At 38.1% G+C, this 20,988-nt stretch overlaps 1 protein-coding gene across 6 annotated transcripts in view; it reads left to right on the top strand.

Moving 5' to 3' along the window:
* Positions 1-20,988, top strand: part of UTRN (utrophin) — a 384,959-nt gene that overhangs the window by 229,727 nt on the left and 134,244 nt on the right. The gene's annotated exons all lie outside the window — the stretch shown is intronic.

Genomic DNA, 20,988 nt, shown 5'->3' with positions numbered 1-20,988 from the left:
CCCAGACAGACAGAAAATAGTCATATAGAGAAAACTAAGTTTAAAAAGCTACTACTCAAAGATGATGTCTGTTATTTTCTGGTCCTCTGTAAGATAGCTACGTCTCTGCTCAAGTGTATGTCTTTTAAAGGTGAACATTTTAACTTCGTAGTCCCTCCTGAATCCCCCTTCTGAGAAATGAGTGTTTTTCATGTTTTCATCATCAGTCTTTTTCCTGCTGTTCTGTAGAAGTCTGCTGTACATGTTAAGCATTATAGACAAAAGGTCTATCAACGGTATTTTTCTATTTGTGAGGAAGCCGTTTTACATTTTGTTTGGTGAATATTGTATGGAAATACTGCAGTTCACCAGTTCTTGTCAGCATATAATGTAGCTCTGAACAAGAGTGTTTGTGAGCGTGTCTGATGGTGTGGCCTACGTACTACAAGTTATTTATATTTAAAAATGACTGATCATAGTGCTAGTTACTTTTTCTGTAAGGCAGGGCTTGAACTACCCCATGTTGTCATAATTTCAGTAGGACCCCGGTATAAGCTCAGAACTTCATTCAGTTTCAAATTCACACATTCCTTAACCTGTGTTGTCCAGAGCCACTGCAGTGCTTGCTCCCCACGGGAACTGTGAGATCAGAAAATACGGCTTTTATCAAGTACTGGAGGAAAACGCACAACCTGTTACAGGGGAGAGATTCCTTTAGCAGGTGTGCTAGGTTGCAGTAATAACAGTGAAGGCTTCTTTGGTTTTGGAAGTGTCTGACACAATAGAAAGAAGCATTTGTCATTTACAGTAACTTTTTTGAGCTATGGAATAATCATTCTTTGATGGGCTTAATTTCCTTTCAGGTGTGGTTTCACTTGTATTTGTTTTAGCTTTAGTTATGTAAACATTAGGCTTTACTGAGATGCTTATTGCCTTTGAGGTCCATGGTCTCAAGAGCAGCTGCAAGTCCTCAGCACCCTTGCCAGATGATCCAAGGTTATTTTTCAACAATTCTGTCCCTTTACAGATCTGTTTGCTGTTTGCATACCCTCTTTTTATTTATGGGTGAGAAGCATACAGGGAAAGGAAACCGTGTATGCATAAACATGCGGATATTTTTTATTCCTTGGTAGTTAATGAGAAGTGTCAGAGAGCAGTTTGGAGTTGGTCTGTAATGACAACTAGCACCTATGGGAAATGCCAATGACCTGAAGAACCTATTTAAGGCTGATATGTCTGAATATCCCTTGCTTTTCAAAGGAACAATGGCTAAGCATTAAAGGTCATAATTTTCATCTTGCATTAGTAAGCATACAGTCAATTTGTTGGGTTTTTTTTCTGTTGTTTTTCTTAAAGTAACCAGAGAACAGTAATATACGTTAATATGTTGGACAAGTCACTTCTGTTATTTTTATAGGTTTCAGAGTTTCACCTCCTCAAAAAACACAATATGAATGAATGGAAAGCAGTGGATATTTTAAAAATTATTTTTTACTCAAATTTTACTGTATGCTGACCAGAACTTTTCAGTGCCAGCCAATTTTTTTTGTGAAACTCCAAAAAACCCCTCTACCTTCAAGAAGTTACTACCTGATTAAAAGCCAAGCTGGGTTGAGTTGCAAATACTGTAAGGTCACCCAGTGATCCTGTGTCCTTGAGAAACTGGCTCTAACCTTCATTCTACACTTTTATGTGCAAATCTTCAGCTTCCTTCCTCCAGCACAAACTCAGGCGCTTCTGAAAAGTGGGTGGAGTCCTTGACATTAAATGAGAATAAAAACATACGGTAATTCCGTGGAAATGGAGCTTTTGACCAGCGTTAAACTATGAGAGCTCTGCATGAATAAATTTGGAAAACCTATTTGTTTCTTGTAAAGTAACTAGTAATAAAACGGGGCTGGAGAAGCCTTAGGCACATTGTATTTAAATAAGCTTCTTGTTCAAGGCAGAGCTAAAGCTGCAGTTATGGATAATGCAGCTTACAGTTTAATTTAAGAGTAAAGATTATATTATCATAATTTCAATTGTAAATGCTCTTTACTTTTGTCAACAGGCCACTGATAAGATCTCTATGTGAGCCTCTTAGTTGACAAAATAGCACAGCAAGCAGAAAGATAATAAACCTTCTGTGAGAAAATTTGGTTCAGTGCTTACTAACTTTAGTCAGATGGGATATTTCAAAAGAAAAGTGGGCTTACAGCTGTAGCACTGAGAAATCCAGCAGCAAGTTCTGAGTCCCTCAGTGTGAGCATGGTAACAGCCCGCAACAGTCCCCCATCTTGCAGTTGTGTCCATTCCTCTGAGCACCTTTTTTTCCGGGCTTGGCTTACCTCAGACTAAGGGGTGACAGTGCAACCTGAGAGCAAGGCAGCAGCATTTGCTCCATGTGTCGATGTGTTGCACAAGGCTGGCGTTGGGGCCAGTAGAGATGGTAGCACAGCCTGTTTTGGCCTTTGCTCTTTGCTTTGGTTTTGAGCATATACAAGAGGATGATTAAGGTTTTCTTGTTCTCTCTGTTCCTTCTGAATTAAACAGATTTGCTCCGGGTTTTAAGCCTTTATGGGTGTATCCTTTGAAACATTAATTACTGCTAACAGCTTGTTGACTTGGAGGCCATACTGAGAATATTCATTCTAGTTCTTCATCCTGCAACAGGTTTGGGATTCCTGGAACACAGCTGGTCCTGGCAACACACTTGATTTTTTTTTTTTTTTTTTTATATTTGGGATGTGGGAGGACTGACTTCAGAAGTGCTACAGATGCCAAAGGTGAAGTCTACAGATGTCACAGACTTAATCTTTGGTGTCTATCTGCTTTTCTGGATTTTGTAATGAGTAGTCTTTAGCTGGAAAATGAGTCTGGTAAACTGACTGTGGTTATTGGAACAAGTTACCAAATAGAAAGCTTATAAACCAGGTTTTAAGGCAGACTGGATTTTTTGTCATGTTCATCTAGCCCTGCTGAGCTCAGAGAATAACTAAGGGTGGAGTTTGGCCAAGCACCTTCCTGTCTCATTCATGGGCCACTGAAAAAAAATTAGACTGAAGGGCCGCATAGTATACTGAAAGGTAAAAACAGATGAACAATGAAAAAAGTAATCAAAAATGCATTTTTTGCCAGTTTGACACTTACATAAGGAAACATGACTTTGCTACTAGGAATCACATATAGCAACCCTAAAAGAAACTAGATAGGAGCTGTATGGTGTGGTTTTGGAAGGTGCATCTAAATGGGTGCTTCTTCCTGAGACTTTACTTTCATTTCTCACTCTGGTAAATGCTGGGAATCGTTTTCAGAGACTGAATTCTTGAACATTTTGAAAAAACAAAAATGGGGGAGTGGAGAGCAAAACAACCTGTCTAAAGCAAAGATGATGGGCCAGTCATTCAGGCCCTGCAATGGAAAGCAATTCTTGTTGTGGGAGATGCCAGAAAGATCAGCAGCATGACATGAAAGACTGCTCTCAACCGTCCTGTTACTTAAGAGCATATGGTATTCCCTTCACTGCCCTTTGATAATGGTTGTTGGAAGCTTTAGTGTGGGGATAAGATTTAAAATCCAGCAACAAGAAAACATACAGTGACTGGTTCCCTTGATGCCTTCTGAAAAGTGAAGTTTTTTATTTACTGGTCTTAAATTTTAAGGTCTTTGGATGAGGCTTGTCTCTGCTTTCTGTGATGCTTTATATACCTTGGAAGCTTATTTTCAGTCGGAAACAAAGGCATTTTTAACAGGAATGTTGCTATTTGTACTTCAACTTTATTCTTTAACCTGAGGTTTTGAATTATATTTTTTTCATTTTTCCCTCACAGATTAAAGCAGGATTAATTAACTTCTGATTAAATGTACATACAAAAAGATATGAATAGCAGAACTGTCACTCCTGCACGTGGAGATCTCTCTCATGTTCTTTCCACGTGCTTGAGTTCTAGGCAATGAACATGAAAATGACACTTCCCATTTTTGTGTCAGCTACAAAATAAAATAATCTCTTAACAGCACTGAGTATTTGCAGACTGGTCAGAACTTAGATCTTTTTAAGGCTTTTTACATTAGCTGTAACATTTAACTTATCTATTAAGTAATTATGTAACTTAACTTCTTTAGTTTAAAAAAAAAAAATAAAAAATCCAGAAATTGTTCTCTTTATGTGTTCAGTGGAGACAGAGGTAAAGAAATTAGGCATGACATAAAACAAATAGGAAAAATCCAGTTATTTCAAAACTTCAGAAGCAGAAAACCAAATGAACCCTAAAGCCTGTAATTTTCCTTCTCCTGATGCACAAAATGGTTGAATTTCTTCTCAATAGCCCTTGAACACACAAAGATTGTCATGTTTATTTGTATGTTAGCTGTGTTTAAAAAAAATTAAAATTAAATGTAGCTTGCATTATCTGACAGTTTTAAAAGCTGTTTATGCTACCAGACAGATAATATCAGATGTATTCACTTAATCATTAGTGGTTATCATAAGTTGACCCTATAATGCATATTTCTGACTATTTACTTTAAAGGTAATAAAACCAAACTGTTTCATGAATCTTCTAATTCTTTATGAATGTAGATTATTATTAAGATTTTCTTCTATTCCCTTACCTTTCTAGACTGCTTTTGAGACTGATGCTGGGGAGGATGACAAGTGAAAAAACCAAGAGAGAACAAATGAATCAGAATATGTCTTGCAGTTAAAAAGTATAAGTGTATTTGTTATGATCACGTTTAGGCTGTGCGATCATCTTCATGTTTATGAGGTGATGTGTAGTAGCTTTTGTGACCAAAGATCAAATGTGAGTTTCCTAGAAATTGTGAAGTCTGTATTTCTTGAACAGGCTCTTTAATTCTGACAGAGTATTTGAAGTGCTATAGTGATTTTGTTCATTGTGTCTGAAGAGCCAAATGTTGCTGCTGTGTGCACTGTATTTATAGAGTCAGCAGCAGTTCGAGCAAGGTCATGAGGTGGTTTTGTTGTTACAAAAGAGCTTTTTGCAGAAAGAATGAAACAAAGTTCCTGAGGAGATGCAAAGCTGTGTTCTGACTAATCACAGGTCTGCTGCAATTTAATTTTCTGGCCCATGATGATGCAGAACTTCTATGTCCTAAGCGCTTGGTGGCAACTTGATTGATAGAATTCAGCTTAACTATTTTCCTTGTCAGTGAAACATATATTGAATTCAGTAATAACCAGATGAGTTTCTTCCTCTTTACAGGGCTTAATCTTGAAAGAGGATTCTCCTGAGATAAATATGATTGAGAGCATTCATTTAGCTGTATAATGGACACAATGTAGATCAAAAAGTAAACAGAGACATAGATACATGCTAGAAAACTAAATGGAATACAATCAAGTTAGTTGGCTGAAAATGCTTGAGACTTCAGTTCTCAGTTTTGTAACTGTGTTTGTCTGTAATCCTTGATAGCTATGCAGGTTTATTACTGCAGCCAGATTCTTTTCAGGACAAAGTAGAGATGATGGGTGTCACCTACGAGTAGTCGCTGGGAGCTTACTCCAGGGGAAAGCTGTTTCAAATATGCTTAGTAGGATAAAGTTCAAAACGGGAAAAAATAGCAGATATGAATGTACTGGGTTCCGTTAGGCCTCTACTGTAGAACTGTCGTAGGTGTAGGGTAGTAGTATGCTGTGGAGCACAGGTGCCTGGAGGCAATTATAAGCTTGAAAATCGTAACGGCTGCCAGATACTGGGGGACGGGCAGCTGGGTGGAGGAAAGGATTTTCTATAACTTTTAAAAAACACGGTAAATCTTCTCCCTTAGTTGTCCTGTGCATGAGAGGAAGATGGTTTCTTACCCTTTCATTCCCTATTTAGAAGTGCTTGCTATGGACAGATGAGGGCTTTCAGCAACACCTACTGCACTGTGTGACTTGCATGCAGGAGTTGTGGAAATGCAATTGTCTGTACTCTTGTCCCTCTTCTCCAGTCTTTGTGGTGTGTTCTCGCATTCTTACACTCTTTTACACAGCTTCTTTGGAGCACCTTACTCCAGAAAAGCCACAAGTACATTTTAGAAGGTTACTTTCTGAAACTTTGAATTGCTTTTGTTATCCCTTAAGGTGTTGCTAAGCAATAATTAGGTGTACCTGGCAGCTTCAGTGCTATCATTACATGCTAGATGTGATAAAAAGGAATATCATTTATTCGTTAAATTACATAACTACAGAGTTGGCTCAGGGGATCATTACACAGTTAGTGAAAAGAATGACTACTCTTTCCGAGCTACAACACTTAAATCCAAATCTTATGACAAGTTTTTAGGATTTAATCCCATGGTTTGAAAATGAATTTAGATGAAGACAATGTTCTCCTATGGTATCAATTATAAGGCTTTTAAAGTAAGCCTTCCATCAGATACTACTTTTCTTTATCCACTCATAGCAAAAAGTATAATTCAGTTTGGTTGGTGAGGCATTGTGGGCTGCTGCTTTAATGCAGTATCCACAGCATGAAAAGATTTAAAGTAAATGTTAATGGAAGATCCCTGTAGTCCAGGGCCATTGATCTTTTTTTTCAGTAAACTTTGAAAACAAACAAAAATCCACCTTTTTGGTAAATTAGAATGGTATACTTTGGTATGTCTTGCCAGATTGGAAGGTTGACCTCCTGTGGTTTGATAGAATTATTTAGTAGATGCTATATTCACAAGAGTAATCTTCTTATGGCTGTTGCATTATGGCATGATATAAAAGCCATATAAAAGCACATTTCCTGACAAATGTTATGAGGATTCTGACTTCATAGACAAAAAGTGACTTCAAATAATACAAATTACACACTTTATACGCTTTTTACGTACAGAAGATCATCTTCCTAATGGTTAGGCTAGAAACTCAATATTAATTTGTTTTTATATAGCAAATACCTAACCAGTATTCAAATATAGAATTGAAAGTTCATGGCTGAAAGGCTTACAGTTGAAGCAAATTTTTATTGCTGAGATTAGAATTTGCATTGGATGAGAAGAGTCCAATTCCCAGTGGCTTTCAAAAAAAAAAAAAAACCAACACAAAACCCAACATAAAAAACAAAACCAACTAGATCCAGGTAACACTTCTTCCTGCAAGATAAGGCCACTTAGCTAAGAAAATAAGAAAAGCTATAAAAGATTAGAGCATAAAATAATATATGGGCAGACTGAGTCAAAAGGTTGTGCATGGGTACTTATCCTTGAAGTGTGGCAAAGTGATAAATTATGCAGTGTAACTTTAAAGGCACTATATCCTTGATAGATAGTTGAGTCTAATGCCATTCCTTAGAAGTAAGGTAAGAAGAGAGTGCAGTATGTTATTGAATGAGATTTTAATGCACAGATACTGAGTTATAAGATGCTCTGTTAATTATTTATGATCAACTCTGAAATAAAAGTATGGTTTTCATGATCTTCCCACTGTTTGGATTGAGTACTTGTCTAAAAACTACTAAAATAATCAGCTTTTCATTGGCCAGTTTTAGTATCTTGAGACAGAGGTATTCTTTACTAAGTAATAAATATATACATAAGCCCTTCTCGTAACAAATTATTTTAAAGATGTGTATTTAATTGTCCCATGTATTGTGCATGGATTTAATGAGGCTTTTCTCAGACTTAAGCTATCAGGGAGCTAGAAAACTGTTGTCATCACAGTTAAGAAAATCCTAAGGACAACACCGTTTTTGGGTTGGGCTGAAATATTGAAAGTTCCATGTTTTGTAATTTGGGGAGCTAGATGCTTACTCTGGGTGTCGGTTAATGCAGCCTCTAGAGTCTTTTTCTTGGGTGTGCTGCTTTGGCAATCTGTCATGTTTTATTGCCACTAGACTGTCACTCTGTTTTCAGTTTCACCCTTTTTAATTAAATATGTTAGTACATCTAAGACAACTTGTTTTGTTACTGTGCAAAGAGAGCAGAGTTAAAGATGTTATTAAAGACAGAAGGACCATGAGGTTCCTCGTGCCTTGCTGATTTCCATTGTGATTATTGCAAAGCAAGTGCTGGTATCTCATACCTAAAGAAGGAAAATCAGGAGGAAAGGCAGCTAACAGTCTTAGAAGGAGGCTTCCCCCGTGAACTTTTTATAGACTGTCAATCAATAGGAACATTTTATTTAGTGACCAGTAGTAACTAGGAAGTAACAACCTGATGATGAAATTCCTGCCTGGCATGAAAGCCAGATTTCATCCATGCTCCCTGCTGTCTCCCTCATTCTGTCAATTAGAGTCAGGATTGAAACCTTTATGTTTTGACCAGTCCAATCAGTGGAATTTAAGTCTCAATCTCCATGCCTGAAATGGATGCCATGGTGGTACTTCCCTGCATACTTCCCTTTGATATCTAATCTCTTTTAGATGTTCTTCAAGTATGAGATACTCCTTTGGGTTTTTGTGTCTGAGTACATTTGAAATGTTCTGCTTTTAGAGTTGTGTGCTTCTGGGAAGTTCAAAGAAATTAAAACACACAACTTATATTCAGGACCAAAGCATTAGAAAATCATGGTTAATTCATAAAGCTGAAGGCCATATGTTGTCCAGAAAAGTTAGAAATAAGAGAGAGGGGCAAAAAAATCACCACTGAACCACCCAGTCCTTTACTAATCTTTCATGGCAGTGCAACACTGCCTGTCACCAAGACTACATTATCTCATCTGGAATGCTAACAAATTTTATTCTTGAGATTTAAAGTCTCATAGCCCATTTTCTGAGGAAGTCTATCTATGCTTACCTAATGCAGAACTCTCATCACTGAATATGGCAGATATTACACAGGGTAGACCGCTGAATGTGGCTGGTTGATCCATGTAAAAATACCTTCCTAAGGCAAGCTGATACCCTTTAGTCTTAAAAAAATGAATGAAGTAAAAGTCAAACCAGTGTAGTACCTTGGCTCCAACATCTAGGAACTCTGCAAACCTTTCATGTAATTCATAATCTTCATTACAATCACCACTGTAATAGATACTTAATTGGTAATTTGAGCAATCATCTTTATGTGACTTTTCTCTTATCCTGCTGTCTTTTTCACTTTGTGGTAAGAGCTTGATTTGTTCATCTGTCTTGATGAATTCTTGGTCCTTGGGGTACTATGTCACTTGAGTGATTTGGTTTCTGCAGAGTTTATCAGTGAGGCTGTGCTGGAAGAGCTGTGCTTAGTGAAACCCTGGTGTTGGGTTCAGTTGATAGTGAGTCTCAGTTTAGGACTGACCTTGCTGGAGCTGTAAATACTGTATTGTAAATGCTGACCTGCTGTAGAAGTGGGGAGGGCAGCTCTTCATCCTGGTCTGATCAAATTGACACGAGGTGTTTTGCAAGGCAGGAGAAAATACCACAGTGCTTTTGAACAAGTGATTTTTTTATGTTCCTGCCTGAAGCTGTATGTCTTGAGTGAAACCAGAATGTATTGATTTGCTGTAACCACCTATTGACCTCTGCATCCTTTACATCCAAGTCCCACAAGGGAACACTACGCTTTTTATCTTTTTGTTGTTGTTGCTCATTGTTTTGAGTCACAAAAGATATATGTATGCTCTGTGTATAAACAACCTGGTTTATTTACTCTTAAGGTTCTTGATGGTGTTTATTTTTACATTTTTCTTCTAGAAAAAACCCTTTCTTTTCCCCTTTCTTTAGTTTGTATTCCAAAGTTAAAATTGTGCTTAGTATGCCAGTTTTCTTCCCTTTTTTGCACATCATCTCAAGTGTGAAGTAAATTCTTTATAGTGTCTTTGCACATACTTAATCTTGTTTTGCAGATTGAAGTCTGGAAGACTTCTATCTTTTCTGAAATTAAACTTCAGAGATGTGTGTAAAATCATCTCCAAGTTGATCAGATACTTTTCCTTCCAGAGGCAAGGGAATAACATTTATTTTTCTTTTTCCTTACCTAGTTTTGATTCTGCTTGTTCACTTGTTTCCAGTAGCCTAACATTCAGTTACTTCTGGATTTATACTTGATAAAAAGTAGGGTTTTTTTAATTGATTCTTTGTAGTACTAAGTCTTTAGATGTACAATTTGCTGTTAGTTTTATAATCCCTGTATTAAGTGTCGTGCTAAATGATGAAGCTCTTAAGCCTGGATTTGCAGGCTGTGCAATTCAGAACCCAACTCCTAAAAACAGTTGCTAGCAAATGTGATCATAGTTCTCTGTGTCACAGGCTGATGTGCTGACCTTCCTTTTTCTACCTGTGATAAAAGTGCTTTCCATTGATGGTCCTTATGTTTTGCAGGCTGCCATTAGTAGCATTATCAATAGTTATAAAGTGCTATTAGCTGTTTATATTATTTTTATCCCATTTTGTCTTATTGTTTAAGACATGTGGGAACCACATTTTTTTTTAGACATGACGAGCACCAAACTGCTCTAATATTAAAATGTAACGAGAAGCTCCATTGCACGCAGTCCTCTGCATTGCTCTCCAGTCTTTTAATTCCCATTTGTGGATCTCAGTATCTGCAAGAGTATTTTTGGAGGAGGCTTTGTTACAGCACTGTTGGTGTTTTGCTTGTTTTCAGCTGAAGATCGTGGATTTGTACAAGGGTTTATGCTCTCAGAATACAAATTTATTTGGACTCTAGCATTCGGATATTTTATCTGTGTGCAACCTGTAGTTTTCATTATAAAATTCCATTTTAGTTGCCAACAATGCATGTACATTATTTTTATGGAAAATTATGGCAAAACTGGTCAGGAAAATTTTAGTAGTAAGTAATACAAAACTCTTACAGTTTATGTTGTATTTCTGGAACTTATGATCTGACATTGTCATGTCTACAGCAGTACTGTCTTTACAGGTACAGGCTATATTAAATAGATGTCAATGTAGAGCTTATTTATTGTATTTTATTATTCAGTACAACCTTCAAAGCAGTTTTACTGGAAGCATTGTTTCAGCACTATGAATATAAGTATATATTTGATTACCTTTTACAGAATTCTGCAAAATGGTACCTATCCAGCTCAGAGGGCATTTACATTTGCATCTAATAGTATTAAAAAATCTGGAATGTATGACATTTTTTATGACAACAGAAAATTAGGAAACAAGTTATTTAAGTATGAAGCCTGAGAATAAACATAAAATTAATGTTGTCTATTTGGATACGGTCCTGGAGTTACAAAGCCTCATTATAATCCAGCCTGACACCTATTTTCATTTTATATGCACTAGCACCTCTTAAGTGGATTTAAATAAGTTTTTCTTCTTTTTTTGCAAGGATTTTTTTCTGCAAGAGCAGCAGAAAGAAACCTTAGTGTGTACAGGAATCGAGATCCAAACTTTGTGTCTGTCTTGCAGGAGAAGAAAAGAGAGATTCTCAAATAAAGATTGTGGTTAAATGTCTTGCCGGTTGGTTTTATTTTCTCACTCTAATGTCTTATTTTCCTTCTGTAAGGGGATACTTTAGAAAAGAACAGTATTTGAACATGATTTTAGATACTGTTGCATTAATAATTGGGCTTTTTGCTTCCGTAAGCAGTGAAATAAATTCAAACAGTTTGTGCTTACCATTCAGTTGTGCAGTAAAGCTGGTTTAGTTCTGCCTTTTTATTTGGAAAACTTTTCTCAGTTTATTTTGCAAGCACTTCTGCAGTTTGTATAATATGCCCACAGAAAACATACAGACATGTGGCAAAGTACAAATAAAATAAGCAAAAAGCCTACTACTCCTGATATTTATATATTTTTTTTCTCCAGAGTTTATTCTTAAAATCCTGACCCATACTGGCTGTGTCAGTATAACCCACTAGTTGAGAATAATTTTTAGGGCACTTTTGTCACTGGTGACTTCATTGGTACTTCAAATGACAGTTGGGTGAATTAGAAAGTAAAAGCAGCATGTGATTCCTAACGTCATAGGAGTAATAGTTATAATGCGTTTTGCAAGTGATGGGTTGTTGGTTTGGTTTTAATTATTTTCTGACTTGCTGGTAACTATTACTGAAACTCTTTTTGCCATTTGAGTAATGTGTGGTTGTACGGAAAGCATTAATAGTAGCTTAAATAGGCCTTCACATGCACACAGGGTTTCCAGTGGGAATGGTTTGCAATGGAGCTATTTTTGAGTAGCCACCCTTGGGGTGTCAGGTTTCCTGCAGGCGGGCAGAGGCTCATATGAAAACAATCTGCCTGTGCTGAGTCTGCCCTCGTGAGTGGCAGCGGGTGCGTGTAGGCTTTGTGGAGCACCGATTGCTTTTACAGCTCCAAAACCTGTCCAGTGACTGAATAGCCACCTTTCCTTTTGAGGGGAAGGAAAAGGGGCGAGTGAGGGTTTTTTGTCTGGGGTTTCTGCAGCCTTAGGGGTGGTGGTGGTTTTCCAGCGAGGAGGCCTCCAGGAAGGGGGAGTGTGCTTGGCTTCAGAGCGGCACCAGGGCTGCTGGAAGGGAGGATGCTGATTACAATAATAAACAAATGCCGGGGATAGATTACCACACGGCTGTCAGAGCAGACAGGACCAAAGGAGGAGATCCCCAGCGAAGGCTTTGGAAGTAGCAGCACAGTCCTTTGCTGGAGATATTTTTTTGCCTAAACAAAAGAAATGACTTTTTAGATTTCTTTTAATAGGCCTTGACTGTTTGGTGGTACAGCGTCCCCTGGGCAAACTGAAGCAGGTGGAGGGAAGAGGGCTGTAGTGGCTCGGTTACTGCTGTAGCAACACCAGCCTGCTGGTGTCCAGCTGCAAGGAAGGCAGGGAGAGGAGAGATGGCCTCCTGTCCAGTCACGCTGCTGTGTTTCCTAGGCTAAAGTGTGCCTCGTCCCATTTCGACTTCTCTGAAAAAGCTGGCTTTTGGTGCGTTCCATAAACAGAGGTTTCTCCAGGGATTTATTTTTCCTTTTTTTTTGTTTTGTGGGTTTTTTTGTTTTTTTTTTCCCCTTGAATGGAGCAGCATGGAAGGACTTGCTCCTCCTCCCTACCTTCTGCATCCATCATGTATCAGTGGAGTATAGTTTCTCTTGCTTGGGGTCATTGAGACCAAACATTGAGCTTGAGGCCTTCAAGAAGCACTTGGAACCTGCACGTCATCGTCAAGGTGAGCTGAAGGCAGTTGTGGCCAGACCTGGAGGCAAGGAGATTCCCACAGCGTCATGGGGCCAGGTTAACCCCGCAAGGAGCATCGCCTGGTGTCAGCGGCTCACCCCCAGGTGCCCAGCCTATGGGAAGGAGCGGGGATAGGGACGCTGTGACAATGGTGCTGTGTGAACTGCCCCTGGGGGAACACAGCCCAGGAGAGGGGCACATGCAAGAGCTTGCAGAGAGTTTTGAGACGGTATAGGTGCAAAAAGAGAAAAACGTTTTGAAGGCTATAGACCTGGCTTGGAAGACGTACCAGGAAAATGTAGGCTTCAGGGGACACTTAATGATGATTGGCCTGAACTTCAGCTTATGTGAGTTGCTGGCAAAATTTGAAAAGGTATGACAAGCACAATTTTATATGCTTACACCTTTGAAAAAGGTTACACCTTTGAAAAATATGCGATAAAAAGAGCAGGTTCATGTTAAACTTAGGTTTTTTTCTGTGTTGCTGCTAATGTCCTCATGTGACCCCTGACTAACTTCTTCTCAAATAGGGAATTCTAATGCTTCTCCCCATCCATGTTTCAAGTCCCACAAGATTAGTTTTAGAGCATGTGCTCTAATTGTGGTCATCTTCTCTTTTTTTTAAAAGAAAAGATAGGTTGGATTTTCTAAGTCAAGACTATAAGGGGATTTTCCAGGATGCCTGTTACCTTACTTCGGTATGGACGTAAAGGAACTGCTCCATAGCTGCTTGTTAAATTTAGTTGAATGTTATCTTAGTCAAATTGGAGGATCTCATGGTAGCTTTAAGTAGAATTACTTCCCATGATTCCACTTTTGTCATCGTTTCATCTGTTCTTTTATTCAAGATAGTTACTCTTTCTCTTATCAGAACGTTCGGTAACAGTAATGCTGAGAGGCAGGAGGCTTGACTTTGTGGTGATGATGCCAATTAGTGAGACATGAAACTGTTCAAAATGAGACTGTTTTCATGTAACTGTCAGCACTTCCGATGACACCAGGATCATATTTTTGTAACCATCTTTGGCTTGGCTTTACATATTACATTTTCTTTTGGTTTTTTTTAATATAATGTGTCTCTATACAAACTTCCTGCGCCCTGCAAGACCAAAGCCGGTAAGAAAATATATGGTAGTTTAATTACACATTAATAGAAAATAAATACTGTGGTCACAAAGCAAGGTAGCAGATTGCAAAGCCTGATTCTATGGTTTTCTATCTTCAAGTTCTAAACTTCAGTACTTTTTTTTTTTTAAATACAAATCAGCACTGGTTACCTGAACAGTGGTATAATGGGTATTACTAAATGAACATAAAAGTCTCATAAAATAAAATGAAGATACTTTGGTTTTGTTTTGAGTTTGTATAATGATTTTGATTAATTTCAAAATCATAAGAAGCCTGGATCCTCAGAAGACTGTTGTGAACTGGTTTGAGTCTGTCAGGTTTTTTTAAACTCTTATTTTTACTTTCCTACAGTAACAGACTTTGGAACTAATGAGACACATAGTGTTCAATATCCCACCAGCATGACTCTACTAAAAGTAGCTAGTAGTAATAGACGAAAACATTTGTGACATGATTTCTTCACTGTGTAGATTACTTTCTTCTCTCTTGCTCCCAGTATGTCAGCTGGGCTTAACTCTTCTTTTGTAATTGCTGCTGGAAGCCTCTAAAGAGTAGGACACATGCTGGAGTCTTTGAGATGCTTCATGATGTAGTTAAGACACAAGTTTTGAAAGTAGCGTTTCTAATGTTTTTTGTACTATACAAACCCTAGCATTTCCAAACTCCACGCTCTCCCTTGTGATTTTGAAAGCTCCACTGCCTCATTTCATCTCAAAGGAATTTATCATAGTAGTTCTCAACAAAAGCAAAACTTAGATGTCTCACAGCTCTGCCATATTTTTTAGGTTGAAGCCTACTGTGTCATTTTGTTGTCTATTGTGTTGACATTTGTGGCACAATGTAGGAGGATGCTATGGTGCTGGAGAAGAAAGTTAACATTTTAGTTGGTGATCTTTGACCACAAATTCTAATCTGGGTTTACTGAGCAGGTTTTTCTAGTCTGCCTTTGGGCTGTTCCAGTAGCAGCTCCAGCTGTGTCTTTTTGTCTTTGTTATTGAGCAAATTTGTTCGTTTGGGGTTTTGGTGGGGTTTTTTGTTGGTTTTTTTTTTTTTTTTTAGAAAGTTCCCCTCCTCCTCCCCTTCTTCATGTCTCCCTCTCACAATTCCCCACACACCCATCCTGTTCTTTCTAACTGAGGAGTTTGCTGCCAGGAGAAACAGCGTTGTGACAGTGATCCTGGCTTGCAAGCTACTTTCAGCAAGATTCATTAATATATGTTGTAAGGAGAGAATGACAAATGTTGTTACTGTGGTCGTAATGCGGAAGCCAGATGGCATTTGCAGAAACTTGCACGGCACTCCCTTCCTATGCAAAAGCAGAGTCGCACTGCACTGGAAGGGGTAGGGCTGCTGTGGCTTTGTTCAGTCACAATTATGTGACTTCTGGAATTAGTATTAATGGATTTATGATGTTCCTCAGATCTTGAGTCAGTGCCACGTGATGGAGCCGTGGAGGTTGTCAAAGACAGGCTGGCATTCTCAGCCTTCTTAAGTGCATCATCATTCTTGTGATGAAATGAATCCTTACCCACACCATATGTCACCTGTTACAGTACTATCCATTAGGTTGAAGCACAAGTCAAGACAGCTTTTTGGAAACTTGAAGTGTCAGTGCAAGGTTTTTTGATAGTGTAAGTATTTGAAAATTAGATGTGAAAAATATCCCAAAGTGGGTTTTCCCAGAAAAGTTTTTTTCTTCTTGAAATATCTGAGAGTTTAAGTAGTGATTAATTTTGTCGTATCTAAAGAAAATTACTTCTGTGAATTGCTTTGATTTTATACTACGGTTACAGTGGCTGTAGTGATACCGAGTGTGGTCTGTGTATGACACTTCAGAGAGGTTTAATGTCTGTCTTTATACATACTTCTGCCACTGGTGGATTTATGATAATGGCAATTCTGCCCAAGGGTTTTGCATGTGTACTGCTCTTCTGAATGTGAATTCATTATAAACTGATTGCTTAACAGCAACTGCCACTGCAGGCCTCTGAAACAGCAGATGGGATGAGCCTTTCTAATGTTATGACTGTCCTCTGACACCAGATTGATTCCCTGGATGAGATGGGTACCTGGATTCTTCAGAGACTTTTCCTCTTTTATTAACCATCTCTTTGCAACATCATCCCTCACACTCTGCTACCCTCAGCATTTGTAAGGAAGAGAGCAATAAAAGTCCCATTTCCTTGTCACAATGGCCACTTTCATATGCCTGTTTCATGCCCTAATTCTTATTCCCTCCTTAAGAGTCATCAAAAAGTGGAAAGCTCTGAGTGAAGCAGGGGCCAAAGGGAACATCTGACACAGCAGTGTTCCCAGAGGCAGTTGGCAGCAGCAGTTAAAATGTATCTGGTTCAATATAGACTAAACAATCTGCTATTTAAAAAAGAAAAAAGAAAAAATCCATTCCCTTGCTATCTGCTGTGAGCCTTCAAAGAAAGATGTTCTGTGGCATACAGTTATGTCCTTTGGTTGGCACTGATGTTTTTGTTCCAGCTGTTCCAGCTGGAAGAGTTTTCTGCAGATACTTTGGTCAGCATTTATTCACCTTTATTCCTGACCTCTAAAGGACGCCAGTGCAGCATTTCTGTAACTATGTCTTTGCTGACTGGAACACTGTCAGTGAAGGCAATGGGCAGTCATTTGTGTGGGACTTGCAGTTCCCTGTACCTGAACCAAGTCTGCTGTCCTATTCCAGTCACAGGCATGATATTTGTATTGGGTAGAAGTTCAAAACTGTTGTGGCAAAATACCCTGAGGGTAACCTTTGCTGTGGAAAATGTAGTTTTTCCAGCTATTTTTCATTCACAACTAGTCAACTTCAACCCTACTAACTCCTCTTAAGCTCTCCATGTTGTTCAAAAGCCACAACAGTTTGCCTGTTCTGTGGCTTGCACCTGGGGGATTAAAATTACATAGCAGTCTGTGTGCCAGTACAAAACTCTGCCAATCCTGTTGCACAGCATTAGCTATGGACCTGTATGTCCATTTCTTGCAAACCACATGTGCTTTGTGTGCCGTAACTTGCTATTCCAGCTCTGTGATCAGATGTTTATAAAGATCAGTGGAATTCTCTTTCCTAATAAACATAAGAATAGTTTAAAATTGATGTGTAATACAGAATTTTGCTGTGTATAGTGGGTTTAAAAAACATTGGAGTAAAATGTTAAGTCTTATATGTAACCGTTTTAAAAAACCTTGTGAAGATATGATTTGGTATAGAATGCTATTGACCTTTTTTGTAAGAGACTAAGTTGAGTTTTGTGTCATATGTAGTAAAAACTTGATTAAGGAATCTTTATAACAGAATCTGTAACATTATAGGAACATCTGTTTATTTACATTACAGGATAAAATAACTTCTCTGATTTAGATCTTTGTATCATAAAGCTCAAGTACTCTAGGATTCTTAATGGTGAGAATGGAATAGAATAACATTCAGTGTGTTATAAAATGCATCGTTTCTTCCACTTTAATTTTGGTGTGGAAATGTGGCGTTTTCTTCCACCAGTCATGTTTTTACCTTCAACAGAAGGGTTTCGGCACTTTAAAGAGGAAAATGTTTTGCCAGTGTTAATGGCAATATACCAGTGAAGGCAGTGTAAATGAATAAAATCTGAAAAAACATGAGTGGAAGTGAATATTCTTAACAGCTTAGGAGGTTGCAGAGTGAATTAGAGGCCCTTTGGACGACTCATTCAGAAAAAAGGAACTAAAATGCCCATCATCATGGGAATGCTGTTGGTTTCATAGGAATTTTTTTTGTGTCTTCTTAAAGGATTAATAGCTTCCAAGGGACAGTTATATCTAAAGTTGTAACTGTTTAAAATATCCTTGCAGTCTGTAAGGAGGAAAAAAAAGATTTTGATAGCTGGTTGACCTTGGAGTTGGAGTCACAAAGTTTGGTTTCATTCAGATTTTTGTCATATATTTTCTTTGGCCCTGGGCAAGTTTCTCTAGTCTGCCTTTGGGCTGTTCCAGTAGCAACTCCAGCTGTGTCTTTGGGTCCTTTTCAGAATTGCCATCTATAGTGTTATTGAGTGTCACATACAATATTTATACATTCTTTAAAGACGCATGCTCTTCAATTGTCATATGATAATTTAATATTTTATTTAATTGCATTTAAAGCAAGAGGGGTACTTCTTATTATGGAGACATTTTAAAATCAGATCCAAGCATAAAATGAAGGCTTGAAACCTGCAGGTAAAATCATGCACCATGAGAGAGGTAAAGAGGGAGAGAAGCAAAGAACTCTGAGGTTCAGAATGGAGATAAGGGGATTTTGAAATCACCAGGACAAAGTGGAAAAGACAGGCAGCAGTCTGATCTTAATTCTTAAAAGGAATTTAAGTAAAGTGGCAATCTTCTAATAGCATGACTAGGGTGAAGTAGATATATAAATGTCAACCTACTTATTTCTTCTCCTGTCTTTCAAAACTTTGAAACTTGTTCCTTGATTTATATGTAGGATGAATTCTTTCCTCAAAGAACTTTCTCTTAATTTAGGATCTTAATCCTGAAATCCCTTGGGCATGTAAACAGACCTGTTGACCTCATACCAGTAAATTATAAATCCAGTTTAACAGATATGTGCACATAAATATTTACGAAATTAGCAAAAACCCTAGCATCTCTGTAGTAATACCTCTGAAAATTAAATTGATAAAGTTATGTAACTACAGTTTAAGAACTATGAATTTCTTCTAGCAAGAAGTTTTCTTTTTGCAATATTTCTTTAGGTTTCTTTTTTCTTCAGTGGGTTTTTTTTTGTTTGTTTGTTGTTTTTTTTTGCTTTGCTTTGTTTTGCATGAACTGGGAGAGCACTCTGGCCCAGATCCCCTTTGCATTGGGCTAAGAACGACAGTGTCTCACAGTTGTGTCCCCATCTTTATGTGGCAAAAGCAACAGGAATTTTTTTTCCATTTCTCCTGCATCCTCCAGTGTGCTGATCCCGTGACTCTGGATATGGGAACTTCCGTGTGATAACAGGGAAGTGGTTATAACTGCTTTAAAGTACTGAAAAATTGAAATTCAGTCCTGAGCAGGGATAATCAACTTTTTTCATCTTTTTTTGTCACATAGAGGACAATGGAGAAAAATGTGGAAAATCAATGACCAAGAAAAACTCAGGAGAAATAAATAATAGATCAGGATGAACATGAATTGGGCTATGTACTGAATAGGTAGAGTTCTTCCCACCTTGAAATAAGAAATTCTAAGCGAGGGTAAGCGAGGGTAATCACAACATGTTTACAAATCTCGTAAGAATTTGAAAGATAATGATAACACAGTAAGTAAAGGAGATTACTACCAACTGCTGCCAATTATGGTAATCTTAGGACAAGATGGGAGCCCATCATCCTTGTTAGCCTTCCAACAGAGGACAATATCCGAATAAAAACCTTCAAGTTCTTTTATATCATTATTGGGGTCTAACTAACTGAATGTGTGCATCTGTTGCCATTAGCAACATCCCACATCCCGCCTTCCTGCTGCACTTTCTTCTGTGTTCATGTTGATGTGGAACACTTCATTTGGATTTCTCTCTTTTTTTTTTTTTTTTTTTGAGGGCTGGGTGCACTAGCATTCATTAATATCAGCCCTGCTGGTTTTTCCATCAGCTGGAAGTGCTTTTATTTTTTTTCGTGGAAAATGGAAATCAGAAAAGAGAAGTTAATTAGTAAAGTTGATTCCTTGAACTGAGCTGTCACAACATGGACATCACAGATGGGACTCAAGAATGTGAATAGCAGATTTACTGTGCCTTAATCAGTGTAACATGATGACTGTCAAATGCAAGAATCAAACCCATTTTGAACTAGATGATCTTTAAGGTCCCCTTCTAACCCAAACCATTCTATGATTCAATGAATGGAACATTTTAAAGCATGCATACTTAAGTGTCCTCTCAAATGTAATCAAAGCTAGAATGTTTTATGAAGGTTCTCAATAGCTTTAGAGTGAATATTGTAACTGTAGAAGGGAAGATTAGAGATCAGCTTGTTTTCAATGAAGTTTTCTTTTGTAACTTTAAAGAGGTATAGAAATGAATTTGACATGACCAGACTTGTGTAGCACAGATTAGTGTGCAATTACAATTGTAACTGCTGTATGTGGTTGTATCTCGTGCTGTGTGGATTTGAGCTGGTTTTCATTGGGTCTGCTTGTGTACTGGAGATGTAAGGACAGGAGCTGCAAATGTTTGCAGATAAGCATTGATTTGTTTAACTGATGACTGTGCAGTCTTATTTGGGTTGTCTCATCATCAGACACTTCTGGTTTGGTTTTAGATGCCATTGCTTCTACTTTCATAATGGTGATTTTTATCAGGATGGTTTAAAGAGCGCAAAAGCGTCTTTTTATCTGTTTTAAAGTAGTGAAATTCAGGGCAAAGAATAAGTAGTTGTCCAAAGTTACATAGTAGCTCAGCTGGAGAGCCAGAGCTTCACTGGTGCTTGCCTCCCTCTTTCTCACTGCCCTCCCCACACCCACCTCTTCCCTCTCTCTCTCCCCCCCCCCTACCCCTGCTTCTACAGCTGTATCCTTACTACTTCTTTCTTTCTTTCCTGACTGAAGAAAGCATTCATGCTGTCTCAAAGAAATAGCTCCTTTTCCACTGTTTCCATCTATCAATTGTAGATGTGCAAGCAGCCATTCTAAGATGCAGGACGACATCTTGAGGATGGGGAGATGCAAGAGCCCCTTCCTTGCCGGCTCCTGGGAACAGATGGAGATTACTGAGGAGTTGTCTGGAAGAATAAAAACCTTTTAGGGGATTTCAGTTATTGAATTTCTTTCTTTGCAGAAGAAGTTTGTTTACCATCTGCATCAAGTTCCTGTCACAATCTTCACTGATTA

This window comes from Athene noctua, chromosome 1 (assembly GCF_965140245.1).
Source record: "Athene noctua chromosome 1, bAthNoc1.hap1.1, whole genome shotgun sequence".
Lineage (NCBI taxonomy): Eukaryota > Metazoa > Chordata > Aves > Strigiformes > Strigidae > Athene > Athene noctua.
This window is presented reverse-complemented; position numbering and strand designations above follow the sequence as displayed.